At 41.9% G+C, this 20,447-nt stretch overlaps 1 protein-coding gene across 4 annotated transcripts in view; it reads left to right on the forward strand.

Moving 5' to 3' along the window:
* LOC115392566 (leucine-rich repeat-containing protein 4C-like) overlaps positions 1–20,447 on the forward strand; it is a 71,715-nt gene that overhangs the window by 18,575 nt on the left and 32,693 nt on the right. The gene's annotated exons all lie outside the window — the stretch shown is intronic.

The following is a 20,447-nucleotide window of genomic DNA, read 5'->3' on the forward strand; positions in this document are numbered from 1 at the left end:
TGAGGAAATGCTGCAGCCGTGTGTAATTGGCTTCCACATTCATTTCTGGACTGCACTGTCTCTCATTTGCAAATTTGGTTTGTTGACACTGCGGCTGAATTCAAGATGTTCTCCTCGTGCACGCGTATGTTTACTCTGACCTGCACGTTAGGTTAGGCAAATTGATTGGGTTTTTTTTTTTTTTTTTTTTTTTTTTTTTTAATGATCCGCAGTTGTCAATGTATGTGTGGGCACTTCTCTATGTAAACCCTGTGTTGGACGAGCAACTGCTCCAGGACGCGCACTGCCCATTGCCAATCTCCAGCTGGGAACAGGCCCAGGATGAACCGCACACAGCAGATAAATAGATCGTTAAAACCATTAATTTATGGGTGCTATTATGCCCTGATGATTAGCACGTGTTACGTATTAATATCATATTACCATGTCTAATGCACATGCCATTAAATCACTAATATGTGAAAAGATTTGGTCTGGTAACTACATCTAAAGAGGGCAGAACGTGACGAGGAGCACATGGCAATTAAGGCACTGTGGCGAATGAAAAAAAACAGCGTATTAATTGCAGGAAGAAAGTTTTATTTTGTGACTTTGTTATTGTGACGGACATCGGCTCTGCAGCCACACTCGCTGTCAATAAAACCAGAGAGAAGCGAGTTGATTAATTGGTGTAAGAAATGTCCCTGGGCTTCTCTGACTGGAGTTCACATGGCGTTCTTGTGCATATGAGCACTTGTATGTCTGGATTCGCCTAGTGATGGACTGATGACCTCTCCAGAGTGCTGAATGCCTTCAGCCATCCATGGCTGGACAGCAGACGGCGCTCGGGTGTTAGAAATATCGCCCCAATCACTGATTAAGAATATAAATGAATGCCTTAAGATTGAACCAACCTGTGGCTTGGTGCTCCTGTCAGATCGCCCGTCGCTGTGTGGTTTGTAAACGCATTGCGTTTAAGTTAACACTCGTAATATCGGCTGAAACTGAAGAGTGATGAACCACCTCACCTCAGAAATTTACGACCAGCCGCCACTGACTTCTGCATATATCCTGCTGGGACTCTGCCTCCTGCAACTGGGAATTAGATAAAGCAGAGTTGAAGATGGATGGAATTGCTATGGAGTTAAAAAAGTTTCACCATAAACATACAAGTGGGGGTCTTGCAGTACATTAATGGTGTTTTAGATCACCTTGAACAGAGCTTTAAGACATAACAGTGTCTTATTTTGTAAAATGCAATTGTATTTCATTGCCAACTTATTTCTTACTTCAATCACTTTCTGGAGAACCGCTGCAGTTTACGGGAGTTGGCGTTATCATGGAGAGAAGTTGCTACAGACGAGGTATTACCAGTTTTATTTGATCTTAAACCCTATCACCCACTTAGTTTAATACTTCGCTCACCTTGAAAATGGGTAACAGTCCAAGTCCACCGCTGTTTGTGCCGCGCGTCCTGCGTGCAGAGCGCGGTCGCCGCAGCATTCGGTGTGTCAGTCCCGCAAGCTCATGCTCAGTCGCCAAATACCTACTAACCCGGTGTTGTGCGCGACATTGCAGTCCCGCTCTCTCTGGCTGTGCCTTTGGCTGCCGTTCAGCTTGGCAGAAGCGGGAAACCTGCTCTTTCGTCTCCACCTAATCAAGCGAGTGTCTGACATAATGACGCTCTGGCTCCTGGACTCTGCAGTAAACTAGCGGTTTGAATGACAGTTAGCTCACAGTTTTAGGAGTGGAGTTAGGAGAAATTTACAGGAGCCGTGGCGCCTCACACAACCCACATTGTCCGTCTTTTAATTAGCCAAAAAAAAACGAGTAAAAAAACAACAACAAAAAAAACCGAATGGATGAATAAAGAAGGCTTGAGAGCGTGTGATAAAATAGAGGATTACACTTTGACGTACCACGGGGAAGTTTCCGTCTTTTCAGTGCAGCTGAGGTCCGATGTAATTTGCCATGTTTAAAGCTGAATGCCGGAGGGTCTTTCTAGGATTTAACGCCCTTATTAAATGTGTCAGACCGCACTTTCTTATAAATGTGACCAAAGAAAATAACCAGCTCGTAAATAAAAAAAAAAAAGCCAGTGCGTGTACACACACACACACACACACACACACACACACACACACACACAGACACATACACATGCATACAGAGGAAAAAAAATGCAATTCCTCACTCCGAGCAATGCTGATAGAGTGATAGATGAAGGTTAACAAGCTTGTGCACAGCATTATCACAATCTAAGTGTGGATAAACAGGTGGAAAAGCTCCACTACTTCAGCCATTAATTATGAACTAGGAAAAGTGTCTCAAGTCATTTATTATAGACGTTGTGCTTGTCGCGATATGATTCATTAAAACTACTGAAAATGTCTTAAACACAGGGCTGCAGCCTAATTTCACAAACCCACCAGATGAAACAGTATATTAAATTTACTGTGTGTAATCGTGTCCCCGGCAACTGAAGATCAGATAAAACTCAATCTAAGACACATTTTTTTGTATTCTTTTTTAGTAAATCAAGCTATTTTGGGCAAAGGTTGTCAGTTATGGCGCCCATGAGGCAGTGTGTCTCCCATGTTACACCTGTGCAGCTGCACAGTGGCAAATAACGGAGGACTGAATATGAAACACCATAAATAACTGCTACAACGAATAAAAAAAAAGGTGTCCATTTTTGAGAAGACACCTGCTCCATCTCCGAGATAAACTAATATTTTGATTCTGTTTCTCCCACTGCACAATATAAACACACGAAGTGCTGCTTTAATGTTTCAAATTTATGATTCAGTCCAAATACCTGAACCTGGAGCACTTTTCTGCTGACTTGCATTCTTTTAAAAGGTGTTGTTTTCATTTTTGTCTTTTCCATGGAGTCATTCATTCTCTCTCTCTCTCTCTCTTTTCCCTCCAATAGCCTCACCACTGTGTTGAAAACTGCTGTATCTCACCGCCCAATCTCCACGATCCAGCCTCGCATTATCTTCTGCACTAATCTCTCTTCATGCAATATAATTAGTTTGGAAAACGTGTTTCTCTACACCCTTGGTGTTGTGGTGAATTTGGTCAGTCTTTGGAGAACACACCAGCCGATTTAAGCTCGGCTGTTCTCCAAGTGATAGGGAAAGCTAAATACCAGTAGCTGCTAGAGGGGAGCAAAGCTCCTCCAGAAACCAAGCGTATCAGCGCTATTGTTAGCTCGTAGCAGATTAGCACTGATGGCTTTGTGCGAGCTGCAGCGGGCTTGGCTGCTGTTCTGTGGCGGACGCTAACCCAGCCCACCCCTGCTGCCACCGCCACCGTGTTACAATTAGTCAGAATAGCTGCAGACATGATTGCTTGCCCCGGTGGCGACACAGTCGGTCCATCTCCAATCACCACTCAGGAGATCATTATCGGAATAATGAATATTGCTCCAGTTATCATGGTAGGAGATGATGATATACTTTCCAGAATCTGTCGATTGTTCGGCGCTTTGATTTCCGTGGCTGACGCGCTCACAATACACAGGAGTGAGTCATCGGCACATCATGCTTCATAGATGTGAAAAACAGAAAGAAAACATCATACAGCGCGAGGTGAAATCAGTAAGCAGCCTAAATGTTGCTACATGCAGGTCAGCGCCCGATTTGACGAGAACTGCTGCAAACGGAGAGGATGGAAACAGCCCAGAGTCTTTCATTCCCAGTGTTTTGCTTGTTTTCTGAAGGCAGACAGCGCAGCCACAGAAGAGCTCACATTTCTTTAGTGCCTCCAACTGATTACAGCACATGATTAATTAGCAGACAGATTGCTAAACGGTGGTGAGCACGGTTTGATGTGCAGAGGTAAAGAGTAGACTCTCCATGGAATTCAATAATGTCCCCCCTCTCTCTCTCTCTCTCTCTCTCTCTCTCTCACTCTCTCTCTCTCACTCATCCTTCCTTCTCCCATCTATTTCTTCCTCTCTATCTATATTAAGCTCTTCTGGGTTAATCATTCCTAGAGGACGACAGCAAAAAAAAAAAAAAAAAAAGTGACACAGAGCTGTGTGGAGTCAGGTTCTTGTGCAACCACTTCTAGTGATTACAGGAACTTTAAGGGATGACCACAAATCTTACTGCCACTTTGTTCATATGCATTTTGTAGGTGTGATGAGTTTTAACCCCCCACAGAACCAGTTCCCTTCCCCTTATTTCTCATTTATCCCTACATTTTCCTGTCTTTTCACGTTGTAGCCACAAGAGGGTTTTTCTTATCTCCACCTTATTGCATGGCATTCCTTCACCTCCTCAAACATCCTTGCACCTTGTTCTGCTCATGGATCCGGAGGGAGGCCGGCGCTCTAATTCATTTGTTTGCATATGGGGGATATGTCCAGCTCTGATGGATGGCTTTGGCTTTTGCGGTCCCTCAGTAGCTCGGGGTTTACAATAGAATTTGCTTTGAGTCTCTCAATGGGCCGCATCCTCAAATAGAGAGAAATAAATAAAACACCCCACACACACACACACACACACACACACGCATACAGTAGAGTCCATACAACATACTGACATGCAATTCCCCTTCCACAATGACACACGCACACACACAGCACCCAACTGTACATACATATAATTACAACTGCACAGAGCATGCATTATTCAGCCGGTCCTCCAGAGGAGGCATTTTGCATAAAATACATAAGGAAAAATAATAGACTTTCCTTGACTTATTTCCACATGCAACAGCCCTCAAAGTCATCTGATGTCCACACATGAAGCCGGTCGTTGCCAGTAATCGTTTAGTCTGCTCCGTGTCCAAATTACACTGCATGGTAACTCTCTTAATCAATGTGGTTGCAAACTGTGATGTGATGTGACTGCTAACATGGAGTCTGTCTCTCTCTGTGTCTCGCTCTCTCTTCGCCGCAAACACACACACCCGCGCGCACGCACACACTCGCTCGCCCGCACTCCGGGGGTCTCCAGCTCAAGTTAAATGTCTGCCAGCTGAGCGTGTCCCTCAGTTGGGCTTTTGTTCGTCGCCAGCTGAAGCTCTGTAATTTGTCCGCCAGTAATTTGTCAGGAATGAAGGTTCGGGGCTGCCAAATTGGTCAGAAGTTCTACATAAAAACAGACACTTGGCATTTTTCAACTCATTATATTGAACAGTACATGTATTTTTTTTTTTTTTTTTTTTGTAGAAATAGAAATCCAATAAAAAAAAGTGTTTTAGCAGAAAGAGTGAGTGGATTATCTGAAAGAAATCTCCAACAATCTGAAACGACTGCATCGTGTAAGGTCTTTTCAACTGTTGAATTTGATAAAATCTTAGGAGGTGGAGGGTTGTTAACATCCCTAAATTACAGGCAGCAGTTGTAAAGGGTTGTTTGGGTTGATGTGAGAAGAACAATTTAGAACAAATTGTACATTCTTTTTTTTGAAAAATGTGACGTCTTCTTCCCACACAGCTCCTATAAACCTCTCTTGTATTGATCCTAAACATCGTTTCGTGTTGTTTCCAGGTGGACATTACAGATATCAGAAACAGGAAGATAACACTGACATTATTGTGATCAATACATTTATGATCTTTGAAATCACCAGGTTATCATAATATCCTCTTCACACTACTGAGAAATATAACCAACTTGAAATCACAGCCCAAATGAAGCCGCTATAGGATATGATCTGTTGGAATCCAGTCGCTGTTACGTTCCCCTCTGAAGTTGCACATAATTGTCATTTCTGTAAGACGAGACGTGTTTGTATGTGTCTGCTCGTGTTTGTCTGGCGTCTCCACACATGTAGTTTGTACGAATTCATTAGCGGCTGCAGTCACGCTCCCAGACGACGCCTCGGTGTCGCCGCGCCGTTGAGCGCCGCACGCTGCTTGTAGCACTCAGCGGCGCTCCGGCATCAGCTGTAATGGGACACGTGTTGGAAGTTCGTCCCGTCTTGTGAGCAAATCTGATACAAAACTGCGCGCTCCCTTGTTTTGATCTATGCTTTTTGATGCCAAATTAAGTGCACAAGCCCTCAAGACATTGCTGCATCTGTAAAACCGCTGTGGCCGAGACACTGGTGTCTCTGCGGGGTGAACGGCAGGAGTGTGGCAGGGGAGATGTACTTCTCCGCTTCATTTCATCCCTCTACCCTCTCTCTCTCTCTCTCTCTCTCTCTCTCTCTCTCTCTCTGCCTCCTTGCCTGACTCATTCTTACAAACCCAGGTACCGTTTCTTGGACAGGGAGCACCAGTTGTATTGTGGGAGAGCATTCACGCACTTGTTTTATTATTAAATCTCAGTTATGTAAACCACCAGGAGACGACGCTAACACACAATGATTCACCATAATTCAATTGTATAACAGCCCTATTTCAACAAGCAAATCAGAGGTGGTGTGTGCGTGCGTGTGTGCGTGCGTGTGCGTGCGTGTGTGTGTGCGTGTGTGTGTGTGTGTGTGTGTGTGAGAATGCGTAAGGGGAGGGTTGATTCATTTCCTGCTCAGTGAGATTGTTTCCTTGGTGACTGTGATGCAGGCTTCAGCAGTAGATGCTGTCTAAGCTAATCTAAGTGACTTTGAATGGCTGATTTTTATATGTTTTTTTTTTAACATAATAAATTGACTCTTTTATGAGTTGAGATCATACTTCTGTACTTATGCTATAACCCAAAAAATATTTGTGTGTGCTGTACAGCAATGCTGCGTACTCACACACAGTAGGTTTTGTATGATTTAGTCACAGTCTAGTTTGAAGCAATCACTCCGTTTCAAAGTATTTCACTTTTTTAGGAAAATAAACGAATTTGGTGGGGGGTTTTTTCCCTGAATAATTGCATATTTAAATTAAATGAAATTATCTGAGAGTGTTTATTTCTCCCAGTATCTCTCTGTATGTAATGATTAATAGCTTGTATTTTCCTTCAGACTTCAGCTCAGGTGCCGGTTTAGCACTGCTTATGAATCTTATTGGTAAAAACATTACACAAACATTGAACTTTGTCCTTGTAGATATCAGTATAAAGTTGAAATATTTCTTAGGAAGGTAAAAGCATCTGCTTATGTTGCTTATGTCTTTATATCATCATGTATTCATGTTTCCTCATTTTGCTTTTTCACAAAAAAAAAAAAAAAACAGGGCTAGTGAAAACAATCATAACAGGACATGAAAGTTAAAACGGTATCAAAGTAATAGCCAACGGAACAAGATAATCTTCCTTTTTTTGGTTGTTCTGACTTGTCTACATGTTCTCACAACCTCAGATATGACTCACACTTTTGGCTCACGTTTGATGCAGCAGTGGTGTAGCCAGAAATTATACTGTGTGGGCACAGAGGAAATCAGGGCCTCCTCCATGGTCCCTTAGGTAAATTTTATTTTGCTGATTTTGCAAACTACTGCCAGAACATTACTTTTAAACCACTGCTACAGGCAGCTGCAGGAGCAAAACTGAAAATATGGCCGTAATACTTGAAGAGGGACATGGAAAGCATGAGGCGGCCGCTCATAAATACCCAACCACACGTGTTACAGCACTTTGCAAGGGATTTAAATGCATAATTGAGATAATGGTATGTCTTTAAAGTAATTTCAAAGTATCCTTTGGCAGAACTGTTGGCATATATATATATATATATATATATTTTTTTTTTTTTTTTTTTAGTTAAGATATTTTACGGAAATTTATATAAAGGTTTAACTTTAACCTTTATAAACCAACAAGTAGAGATACTGAAGCTACCATGTATTTGACTTATGAGTTGATTGGACCCCAAAACAAAACTGATATTCAGTTGAGAAAGTATGGAAAAAAAGAAGAAAATTGAGCTCCATCGTGCATGCCGCCTTTCAAAGCTGAGAAACGGCTTATGCTTTATCCTAAATTAATGTGGCAGTGAGCGAGTCTGACAAGTGAGTGACTAATGTGCTGACTTATTTGAGATTTCATGTGAGAGGATATTGGAGGCTTTGTAAGAGATCAAACATCATAAACACAAAATATATCAAGTAGCATCAACAATGCCAGACTCTCAGATCCGTTTCCTGTATCAGCCAGCCTCCCGCATCAATATCAGATCTGGAGCCTTCAGTCATTCATATTACCTGAACACATAAATCATTAGGATAAAAAGAAGAAGAAGGATTTCTTGGTATTTAGTAAAACTAACAGCCATTGTTACTTTCATTTTTAAAAAGCATAAAAAAAACAAACAAACCCAGATTTCATCAATGACTCAATGTTTTTGAATCTTTCATATTAATTGACGATTGCAAAAATGAATGAAAATGTTGGTACAATCACTCCCATTACCACAAACATGTACAAGTTTGTAGTTTGTGGAAAATGTCTCCTGTTGTTGAGGTTAAAAAAAAAAACATAATCTGTGTCACACCAACATCCTGTTGGCTCGAGGTGTCCTCAGGTGTGTGTCCTGTTTTACCCTCACACACGACCGATATTGGTTTTTGAATTTGGGGAAGTAAGATTTGTCATGTGTGATGAAAAGATGGTCGCCACACGAAATGGGTATGAAAGGTTATATTATTATGATATAGCGAATATATTATAGTAGATTTCTCATTTGGGAAAGTGTGTGTTCGTGCGTGTGTCTGTGTGTGTGTGTGTGTGTGTGTGTGTGTGTGTGTGTGTGTGTGTGTGTGTGTGTGTGTTGACCTACATAACTTGGACATTGTAACCTTTGGATGATGTCCTTCAGATCTCAGTTTTGTTTGTTTTTTTAGAACCTCCTGATGTTACCTTACAAATTATATAACCATCACTTACTTGTTTCAACCTGATATCACTGCAAAAATACACTTTTAGTTGAAATTTATGTACATATGTCCAGTTGCTCATATTAAACTAAACTAAGTGAATAATATCGGAGTTCAGGGTTTAACCCTAACCCCAGTTTAATTCATTTTGCTTTATGTGACCTCAATTGCAACATTTCACAGCACTTCACATTCACATTAAATCAGAGAGAGAGAGAGAAAAAAAAAAATGTCCAAAAATTCCTGCTTGAAGTGAATCCAAACATCCAGTTCCATGGCGACATGCAGGACAGACAGAGAGCACAGACTCTGCTTTAAAAATGAGATTCTTTGAATAATTGCTTGCAAAAACACCATGTGTGCAACAATATTTGCTCATGTTTTGGACTGGAACACTTAGACCCTGTTTTATGCTCTCATCTCACTCCTTCAGTTCTCTCCCTCCTGTTTTGCTTGATGTCCTTGATATCCTCAAGTGCACTATAGAGACAAAGCCAAATGATTAAATCATATGGTGTCTGGATTAATAATTTAAAAAGTAGTTTCTACATGCAGCTTGACAATGTGTACACAGTATTTACTAACCACTGTGGTAACGACACTATTAATAACCTTAAGTTTTCATTGTGAGATGGAAGTTGCACAAGCGTGTTTTAACCACAAAGCCCCCATTCGGAGCTTTATTGACAGTCTGGAAGTGAAGCTGAGTGGATTTAGAAAGACGGTCCCTGGTCACACTCAAATAGTTTCCACCAGGTTAGATTTTACAACACACTTAAAATACAAAAAAGAAAAGATTAAACGCTGGAAAACGATAGTGACATTTTACTCATGTGCAGCTCTGCCATCTGACCTGGCATCGCTTCCAGAAAGGAAACTACAGCTGCTGTCTCACACGTTCTACTTCCTCACGGTTTCTTTCACACACACGTCATCAGAATCTATTTAGCACTGACGGATAGTAAACCCAGTCTTATTAATCATGCTTAGTTTTCCTCTTGGTGTGTCTCTCAGATGACAGCACTGTTAATTTCATTATATAGTCTGTTCAGGCACAATAAAGACTAACTTGTCTTATCTGAATTTCTTCTCAACAGCATTCCATCATGTGTTCTTCTTATAAAAATGGACACAATGGAGATGCAGTCCTTAGGAAAAAAGAAAAATGTTGTAATATAAACCCATGAAAGGGAGCTTGTGGTGTACCAGACCTCTACCTGCAGGTTTGATCATTAGGTTCCAGAGTCATTTTGGGAAATTTACATCTGTGAGAAGAGGAAAACAGTGGCCTCCACGCCGGTGTGAGGGGGGGCAGTGAATTGAAGTGCAGTGAGCAATGACCCATGCTGAGGTTGTACTTGGATAATTAAAGTTCATTGCTTTTCCATTGTGCTTTTTTTGATATTTATAGCTTAAGTTAATTTGGCATATGGCGACAAAAAAAAAATAAAGTGCACTTTAGAATCTAATTGATGCTTTTTTCTCCTTGGTCTTGCCTCCTCAGCATTCTTCCTCTCCAACCAATGAAGTTAACTAGGTGGGGGATGGAGAGCGGGAGGAGATAGAGGGGAGAAGGGAGGGATAGAAGAAAATAAGGAGGTTATCGCATGGGGGGGTGGAAATTTGATTTCTTTCACATCCATTGTTAGCTGGTGGCTTGGAGAGGCAGTGAAAGCAGAGTCCATTTTCTCGTTACTGTTGTGAGGGAGATTAACAGAGACTGGGCTTGTTTCTATTTGAGGAAGAATGAAGAGTGTGTCTCTACACAAGCTCCGCTCCACTGTTGCAGCAGGTCTTCTATTAGCCCCCCCCCCCCCCCCCCCCCCACCATCCCACACGGTCCAATCGCCCCCTTTTCTCCCCCGCTCTCTGCCCGTGGAAACGTGAAAGCATGTGACGGTTCATCGTTTCTCATCCAGTTTTTTTTTTTTTTTTTTTTTTTTAATCGGCCTTCTGAAAAGCAGGAAGCGTTTATGTTGCGCTGTGATACCGAGAAGAGAAAAGCGCTTTGGAGATGATAAACTTCTGAGGTCTCACACTCTCGCCAGGTGAGAATACTTACAAGAACGCTCTGCTGCCGAGGAGCACTTTACTGTAGAAACAATGTCATCTTAATTATGTACTGCAAGGCCTGAACCCCCCCCCCCCCCCTCCCCTCTGGATGGGAGAGTGGGGAAGGGATTACCTCAGATCGGTATGGAAGTATGAGCTCCCTTGCATACTTTGTGGCGCACTCTTATTTTTAGTATCTTGACTTTTTGCAGCTATGAGAACCTCCCAAATGACCCGAATCTAAGAATGCATTTGACACCTTTGTTCATTAAGAGAAATGGGGAACGGGAAGGCAGCCTTTCATTGGCTCCCATGACAACGCCAGGATGCTTGGAACGGGCCATGGAGGGGCGGCTTTTCAAAGCTTATGTAGCCTCACTTCTCTGCCTCCCAATAATTCACTCGGGTCCTGGTGGAGTAAAGGTGTCAGCCAAGACATTCACACCTTGAGTTCATCCGAACAGAGGAAGGGAATGATGAAAGGAAAATGCCAGAGGGGATGGGGGGGAGGACAAGTGGCTCTTTTAATGACTCTGGAGTGTAATGGGAATATTGTTAATGAGGAGGGCTGGGATAAGAAGCTATGCTTCCCACGTAGAGACAGGCAGGTCTGGGAGGAGCCTGAAAAACAGCTCAGCTCAGATTGCTCGGTGCATTTGTTGCTGAGGAAAGCTGAGCGGAGCTCTGCAGACCACACGAGTGTGGGATGAATAGAGTTTGACTGTGAGGCAGGCAAAGATGGCATTGAGAATGAGCAGCTCCTCTTTTTCTTCTTCCCTTTCCTCCTCTCCCAGAGAAACAGTGGCAGATCTCTGGTGAAGATCAGAAAGGTGGGATATAGAAAGTGAGTAGGAGTGGGAGAAAGAGGGAGAAGAGAGAGACAGTAGCCCCGGGAGGGTACATCTCCAGTCTGTAATTCCACCGGGACTCTCCCCACTGCTCTTCAGTTTCCATCTCCAGATGAAAAATAAATAACCTCTTCAGACGGCCTCCCTCTCCTCTGAGAGAGAAAGAGAGCTTCCCCAAGAGCTGCGCTCGCTTTCCGTGTAGTTATCTCTCGGCCTCCCCTCTTTAGCTCCGTCCGTTCTCACACACTGCAAAGTGTTCACTCCATCCATCCAATGCAGATGACCACTGCACGCTCAAGCTGTCTGTGTCGTAAAATCCTGACTTATAAAGTCTGCTGACGTGTTCGTATCATCGAGTGTAGTGTCTGACACTAAGTCGTGGACGTAGTACTGCATGCATGCAAACGATCATTCAGCATAGACAACAAATTAACAGCTCTTCACATGCAAAGCGGTACATATGTAGTAAGTGCTTCATATTATGTGTGTATGTGTGTGTGTCTGCATGTAATGTAATGGCAATAACAATGTTTGGGGATTTGAGAGCTTTCGACTCTCTGATAGTCTGCAGCTCAGCACGGTGTTTAATTCATGCCATGTAGACACAATGTGCATGTCTCAGTCTGCCAATGCTGTATAAACAATAGGCCACAGATGCCTATTTCAGGGCAGTGCATTTCTGCATCACATTCTCAGGTGCTGATCAAGCCAGAAAAAAAAAAAAGTACTTGCATTACTGAATCAAAAAAAGGCTTCATGTTTCTCACTTGAATATTTCCTTCTTCATGATCCCGCACACAGTGGAGTACACGATCTGCACCCTTCCATTACTGCTCCACTGTTGTATTATTGGCCTCTTCCAAGGTGCATGGGCACAGTTTTGCTTACACGGGATGACTTACAGTGACTTATCTCTCCCACAATGAAGCATTTGCTCTCTGTGCAAGCATGACTGGCAAAGCATAGCTGCTAGTGCTGCCAGGCAATGAAGCTGAAGGGCAGCCCGGCGCAAGATTGTTCTGGAAAGTACTGTAAGACTGATGGCTTCATCAAAAGAGAGACTCCTGGCTAGTTGACAAGTGCTCCCTGCTATCTCATGGCCCTCCCTGGGGTTTCCTAAAGACAGGATAAGAGCGTAGGCAGGAGTCATGGGGGGAGCTGGGAGTCTGGACCTCTGCTCCTTGGTGAAACAGATAATTACCACCGCATTTCCACCCCTGGATGATAGGACTCTTCAGATTTAATGCTCCCATTTCCACACGTTTTACCTCGTCCAACTGAAATACCTGGTTATTACATGGTACACACGCTCTAAAATACTGTCATTGATAGTTGAGATAAGCACAGTAATTCTGCAGCTCGTGTTCAGCTTTGGCGATTCACATAAGGAAAATACAGCTTTGCACATATTTGAATGTATAGACATTCACTTACTTTTTTTTTTTTTTTTTTTACACATGATAATGTTCAGCATTATAATCTGGCCCTCCTGTCTTTGATAGCATGTCAGTTTCTCTCTTAACTCCATTATCAGGTTCGACTCCTGATACCTGTAATGAGTGCTCTGCTTAGCGCTGATATCGTTCTTTAAATCCGCTTAGCCTCCCCAGCGTTGAGCCCAACAGGGAACAGAGGAGCTCGACTCCTGTAGTCACTCTCTCTTCCAAGGTTCACAGCTGAAACCCAACATGAAGCCTTTTTGTTTTGATGAATGAATGCGTTTATATATAGATCTATAGACGGAGCTGTGTGAGAAACCCTTGCAGTAATTACAAGGAGTATCCTAAGAAAATGGCTTCCTACAGGTAAAACTGAAAGGAATTAAGGATATGATTTAATTTGTGAGAATAAATGGATTTAGTGGCAGGAAAAAGATAGTCACATTCATTAAGACACAAACAGTGAAAGACAGTGAAATATGTGAATAAGGATGCATATTATTGCAAATTCTCTCATCATATGCAGGTATTTTTAAATTTTTTCTGAGTAAACATTGGATGAATAATCATACAACATTGAGAAAACGTTGAATCAAATCGACTGAAAAGTGGTAAAAGATTAAGAATATAGTCTGCAAAAAAATGAAAATTGATGTTGCCAATGTTTACATGATTACTGCTCCTACTGTTTGCTCTTCCTCTCTTCCTCATAATTGTCTGTATTTCATTGTCTTTTTTGTTTGAGTGATTTCTTGGCTTATTATCTTTCCTTTCTCCAAGCTGAGCAGTGATTGAGAAAGTTTTGACGGTCACAATGAAAAAACTGAAGTCTCTAGATCAGAATACTGAGATACTGGTAATTTTAACTAGCTATTGTAAACAAGCCATCCAGTATGACCATTGCAGGAATGCGCAACTTACTGTGTGGAAAAGGGATCTGCAGCCATTACAAACCATCAGGGTGATACTTTGCATCATGAAGAAACAAAGAACTGATTCTGTCCATTGATAAACTCAATCTGCAGGATAGAGGTCTTTTTAGAAGAATATTGGCTGTGCAATCAAATTAAACATAAAAAAAACAGTTTATTCATATGAAAGCCAAGAGGAGCCACTGCAGAGGCACCGGTTGGCAACCCCCCCCCCCCCCCCCCCCCCCCCCCCCGCCCCAGCTCCAGAGGGAACATCCCACTGAGCTGTAGACTGTGAAACATGCTGGTCACCTGAATCATACTCAGGCTGATGCAGCCGTCTGTCCGGTTTATTGACATAATGAGATGACCTTCGTGTTGAATAAAGATCTCAGAGCAGCACATGCCTTCACTTCCCCCTCGGTAAAAGCAGTGGCACCAGAGCAGTGTACAAATAAGAATGTGGGTTACCTTGGTGGAGTACGGTATCTATGGGACTGCAAAGCCGAGTTATTTTTAGCTTCTATTATCATATGGACGTGGTAAAGAATGCTGTGGCGTGTGGACCTTGTTGATCTGAAGGGTGGTGCGACCTGAAGCATGAAGCACACGCTAAAATCTTAAGCCTGAGGCTGTTTCTGGAGAATTTCAGGCTCGTTGCACCATGCTCTTTTCAAATATTTGCTCAAGAAAAAAATGCAACGTGATGTAATGTGTGCCCCGAGGGCAGAGGAGTAGGAGAGGTCACTGGGGGTCATCAAAATCCAATTACTTTTCCTCTTTGAAAATAATGTTGATCTCAAAAATCTTCAAAGGATGTGTGTTTTTATTTGGAAAGACGTGCACATGATAGTACAAAACATTGAGGCGTTCATGAGTTAATTCAACATTCATCCGTCTTCTACAGGGTCACAGGCGAAGATGGAGTTTGCATGTTATCTGTGGGTTTTGTCCGAGAACACGAAGTTCAGGTAAATCAGTGTTAATTGCTCATCGGTGTATGCCTAGGCCTATGTCTGCATTCACCCACATATTTACATTGTAGATTCTCACTGAAGGCATCGTCATTCTGAATGAACACATGACTGATATTTTAGATTCTTCACAATAGCCACCCTTTGCCGTGATTACAGATTTGATCTGAGGTTTGGACTCATCAGCCCAAAACACAGGTTTCCACTGGTCTAATGTCCATTCCTTGTGTTTGTTGATCCAAACAAATCTCTTCTGCTTGTTGCTTTTCCTTAGCTGCGGTTTCGTAGCAGCTATTTAACCATAAAGACCTGAATCATGAAGTCTGTTTGGCATTTATCTGGGCTCTAATCTGAGGTGCCGTTAACTCAGATGAACTTATCCTCAGCAGCAGAGGTGACTCTTGGTCTTCCTTTCCTGCGTCGGTCCTCATGCGAGCCAGTTTCGTTGTAACGCTTGATGGATTTTGCAAATGCACTTGGGAACACATTCAAAGTTTTGGCAATTTTCGGGACTGACCGACCTTCAGTTGTTAAAGTAATGATGGACTCTTGTTCCTCTTTACTTAGCTGAATTGTTTTTTTGCCATAATATGAGGTCTAACAGTTGTTCTGCTCAACATAACAGATCGTCGCAGCCCCATTAAAAAGGCAAGAAATCCCTCAGATGAACCCTGACAAGTCACACATGGGAAGTGAAAACCGTTTTCAGTGACGACCGCATGAAGCTCATTGAGAAACAATCACAGTTTTGATGCCTTCAGGGAGGATCTGCAATAGAAATTAGAAAATCAATTTAAAAAAAAAAAAACATTGAATGAGAAGGTGTATCCAAACTTTTGACCAGTAGTGTTTTTTTAAAGCATGACTGCATAATTGTAAAACACATAGCATGAGGCCCACTTGAATAATATTAAATGCAGTTATTCACCATCATGACGCACTTAGAATGAAATACCTGACAGTGACGGTACAAAGAATCCTCTTCTTACAGGAAACGGTCCGCTCATTGCAGCCTTTTTTTTCCACTAACAATAAATCCAAATACAGAACATTTGAAAAAAGAAGAAGAAAAAAAAAACCAAACCTCTTATTTGTCATTTTTGCAGTTTCCTTTGTCGGCGGTTTGAATGAACCTCTGCTCTTGTCTCTTTCCTGGTGATTGACACACCCTGTGACTCACCATAAAGCCCATCACTCCAGGAAAATAAAGGAACGAAATAAAAAATAGAACTCTCCAAAGTTTCTTATTCATTCTTTTTTGTCTCTCAGTTTCCTTTGCTCACATATTACCCAAAGATTTCCTCGTATCACGCTGCCTTTTTCCTCTTAATTTGTATTCACCTTTTCTCTCACAAGGTTTTCACTCCACAGCCCTATCTTGTACTTCGCTCCTTGTCTTTTTCTCTAACCCTGATTACTTTCTGTCGCTCTGTATTCCGCAGGTTGTTTTAACATGTTTGCTTGTCCAACCCTTTTGACCCTTTTTTCCTTTTTTTTTTTGCTCAGTGTTTTCAAGGAATTGCCTGAAATGGTGTTACTGCTTGCATGCATTGCATATGATTTTACGTCCTGCTTACTGTCTCTTTCTTGACATGGCATTCGCTCTCGTGCATTTTTCTTCAGAGGCTTTTTGCCCGCCTTTCATGCGAGCGTCAGACATTTCGAGGGAGAAATTCCATATTTGTAATTTACTCCTCTTGCTCTCTGGGGCTAACCATGCCGTCTGTGTCTTTCATCTTCCTGGCTTCTCTTCAGACTGCCTTTTTTCTGCCTGAGTTTCTCTTTTGAGCACTGTTATTGTGTCCCTATATGCCTCCTTTTGAATAGTCCTCACTTTTTGTCATGAGCAATGTCCTTCTTATCAGAGTACGAGCATCTTCACGCGGTCGTCTTCGTCTGTAATTACAGTGTCATACATGAGAACGGATCGCCGCGTCTTCAGAGAGACTAACGTTTCAGATGTGGCTGAACCAATTACCTCCCACATCATGGACCACTGACAGCTGGTATCTGGACTGGTTAAAAAAAGAAAAGAAAAAAAAAAACATGAAATACGAGGGTGACTTTGAATCAGTTTCCACAGGCTGATGAGTAACATTTCCTTGTCAGAAATATTTAATCAAAGAGACTCTACTGGCCTGAGTGAAAGCAGGAGCCAAAGGACTGTTCTTTCTTCCTCATATCCTCTTTTTTGTTGTCTTCGCAACTCTGTTTTTTTTCTCTCAATCTGTCGGCTTTTCTTCCTCTCGGAACACATCCCATCCCTCCTCTCCTGTTTGAAATCTCTCTGGACTCAAAATGCTAATTCAGTCAGACACTGAATCAGACATAATAATTCCATATCTCCCCTGATTGCACTAATTCCACTCTGCGCTCTCTCAGTGGCCTCCCTTCAGTCCGGCCGAAACTATGGGACGCACCAAGGCCTCTGAAAGCTTTTCTTTTAAACAGCAAATTGAAAATCTTTTTGCAAACAATGCAGTGCAGTGATGAAGCACTGCAAACAAACCACAGCATATTTTCTTGTTGTCCTTTAAACCGATTCAGTGCTAAATCATTTGTTTTATGCCATTGTGAAAAGCTCTTTTCTTAAAATGTCAACATGACTCAGAAAAATGTGACTTTACTGTTGAAACACCATGCAGTGCTTGCCTATATTTCATATTGAGGTGAATATTGAGCATTTAAACATGAATATTAACGCACACACATATAGCCAGACAGAACAGCCTGCTCCTCGTATTTCCCACTCACGCTAGTGTACATTGCTGAAAGACTGTACTCATTATTATCATATTGACATACAGATTTAGAAATATTCTAATTAAATTAGGATGATGTAATTGGGAAAATGAGAAAATAGCTTTCTTTGTTCCAGATAATTGTATTCAAGCTTAATGCCTACTTTCAAGTCTGCTAATTTGTTTTATCTTATTGCCATCATCTTCCTCAGTTCCTATTCTTTCTTTTTTTAGTCCATTTGAAAATATGGCTTGGATTCTGTGTACTTTATGGATACTTTTAAGCTTCTTGATATGATCTTGTTGCATTTAAAGGCGAATCGCACTGAAACAGACACACTGATCTATCTATCTATCTATCTATCTATCTATCTATCTATCTATCTATCTATCTATCTATCTATCTATCCACTTTTTCTTGTTCCCCGCTGTCACTTTGTGATTGGGTGAGAGCCCTCTACCTGACATGGATGGATTTACCATTAGATAATGACAAATCGCGGGCCCAGCTGAGCTGATTTCAGCACTTACGGCTCCTCTGGGAGTCTGTGCTCACCGCACTGCAAACCACAGCGCTCAACCCCACCAGAAGATCTTAATTGAACGAGTGGCCGTGTAGCCAATTGATTCAGTCTGACATGCATTTGGGGTCATTTCCAGTGGGTGATGTAGTGTGACCATCAGGTCAAAATATGCTGAGATCTGGAGCAGAAGACAGTGACATTAGTCTTGATTTGTTGGGCTACTACTCTCTCAGAGAGCGCCTTTATCTCAGTGAGTTCACGAAAGATAAAAAAAAAAAAAAAAAAAAAAACAGGAGCGAGAAAGAGAGAAGACATATGGCCGAGTAGATCTTTGATAGAACCTTAAAGATATAGTCTAACTTCAACTTTATTGAACCGGCTGACGTTGAATATGCGATGTGATAAATTACTGCGTGCAGTTAAGAGAAGATATAAGGCAGAGATGTAAGGTAAAGCTCAACAAAGGTGCTAAAGTGTGGTTATTTATTCGCACTGTAACTTCTGCCTCCGAGTGTTTGTAATTCAGGATTAAGGCTGCGGCACATCCTGAACTACCTGGTGGCCGTAACGTACGACTTTGTAAAAGAAATTAACAGCGGCACCTAAAATCTTATGGAGGACATCTATAAATGGAAATCATGGTACTAAAAACAAAGACATATGAATTCATTTGCTGTTTTTTTTCATTGTTTATACAGTTTAAACTTCAGGGAGGGAGCACCGGGACTGGCGTCTGACACCTTTGTGTGATTGATGAGAGATCTGAAGTGGGCAGGGCTAACGTGGAAGCTTCTGTAATGAAGAATACTGCACTGCAGTTCCTCATGAAATATGAAATTTCCTGGCCGGAACGAACCTTGTTCTCGGAGAGAAAACAAATAGATTTCTCTGTCCTTGTGGAGCGTGGGCTCGTCTTAAGTAATCGCGGCTGCGTGCGGCGCCTTCGCCATCAATCCATCCGTCTTCTGTGCCACTTTTTCCAATTCAGGGTCGCAGGGCACTGGAGCTTATCACAGCTATCAATGAACGGCAGGGTTCACCCTGGACAGGCTGCCAGTACATCATAGAGAGATGCACAATCACACATACATTCAAACACCTTCAGGAAATCCAACAGCAGCAATTAACCCTGAGATGCATATTTTGGAATTTTGTCAGGAAACCTCTCTGTGTATAATGCATCTTTATGAAAACAAATACACTGAAAAAAGTGAAATGAAGTGACATAAAAAAAAGCTTTGAACAAAGTAATGACAGGAGGAAGAAAGCCACAGGGTGCTATATTGCTTGTGCTTTGATGTGTGTGTGTCCATGGCGTGTGTGTGTGTGTGTGTGTTTGCAATATTAATGTTGTTGACAATGCCAACAATGATAATAATTACAGTGCTATAGTCCTTATCCATCATCGCTATCATCTACTTTGCAACCACAATTCATCACTCTCCCCTGAAGTTTAGGATCAACAGCTTCTATTTTAAACTTCATGCTGCGCTGCAGAATCTTATTTACTATATTTCACGTTTCTGATCATGTTTTTGCTATTTCTTTCTCTACAAGTATCTTTTGTTTGCTTTAGATTTCACCTTGAATATATAAATTGACTGATACATCATGTGTTTTTTGTCATATTTAAGAGAAAAAAAAAAAGATGAAGCCACCACACTCGATTAGATGTGTCAGGCTGGGGCGTGATATAGTTTTCTACACGTCAGTGAGTCACACTGATGCTGAGTGACACAACCCCTCTTTTAGATGCACATGGAGCTGTAATTTCTTTTGAGTCAGCCCCACCTACATCCTGCGACTATAAATATGAACACAAGCATTTGATGCCAGGAAACAGTTCTCAATTAACAGAAACATTTACAGAAGTGCATTTGTTTTGTTTGTTTGTTTTTTGTTCATAGTTGTGTTTGTGCTGTGTGGTCAAATGGATCTAACTGCGGAAAATAAAAACCTGTAATGCAGCAAAAAATGAGTGAGATCTTAAAGTCAGGGTGACGGCTGTGTGTATCAAACATGCTCTTATTTGCCCTCCATGTTCTTGCACTGTACTGATGGATGGCGTGCGAGCTAGAAAACTTGATCACCATTTGCTTTTGTCCCCTATAATTTATTCAGCAGGGTAGGCCTTGTGAGTGTATGTCTGTGTGCTCGGGCTATGTGTACGAGTACATGTGGGTGTGTGCTTTGGAGATTTCGTGGCTCTGACTGTCCCC

Source organism: Salarias fasciatus, chromosome 7 (genome assembly GCF_902148845.1).
Source record: "Salarias fasciatus chromosome 7, fSalaFa1.1, whole genome shotgun sequence".
Taxonomy (NCBI): Eukaryota; Metazoa; Chordata; class Actinopteri; order Blenniiformes; family Blenniidae; genus Salarias; species Salarias fasciatus.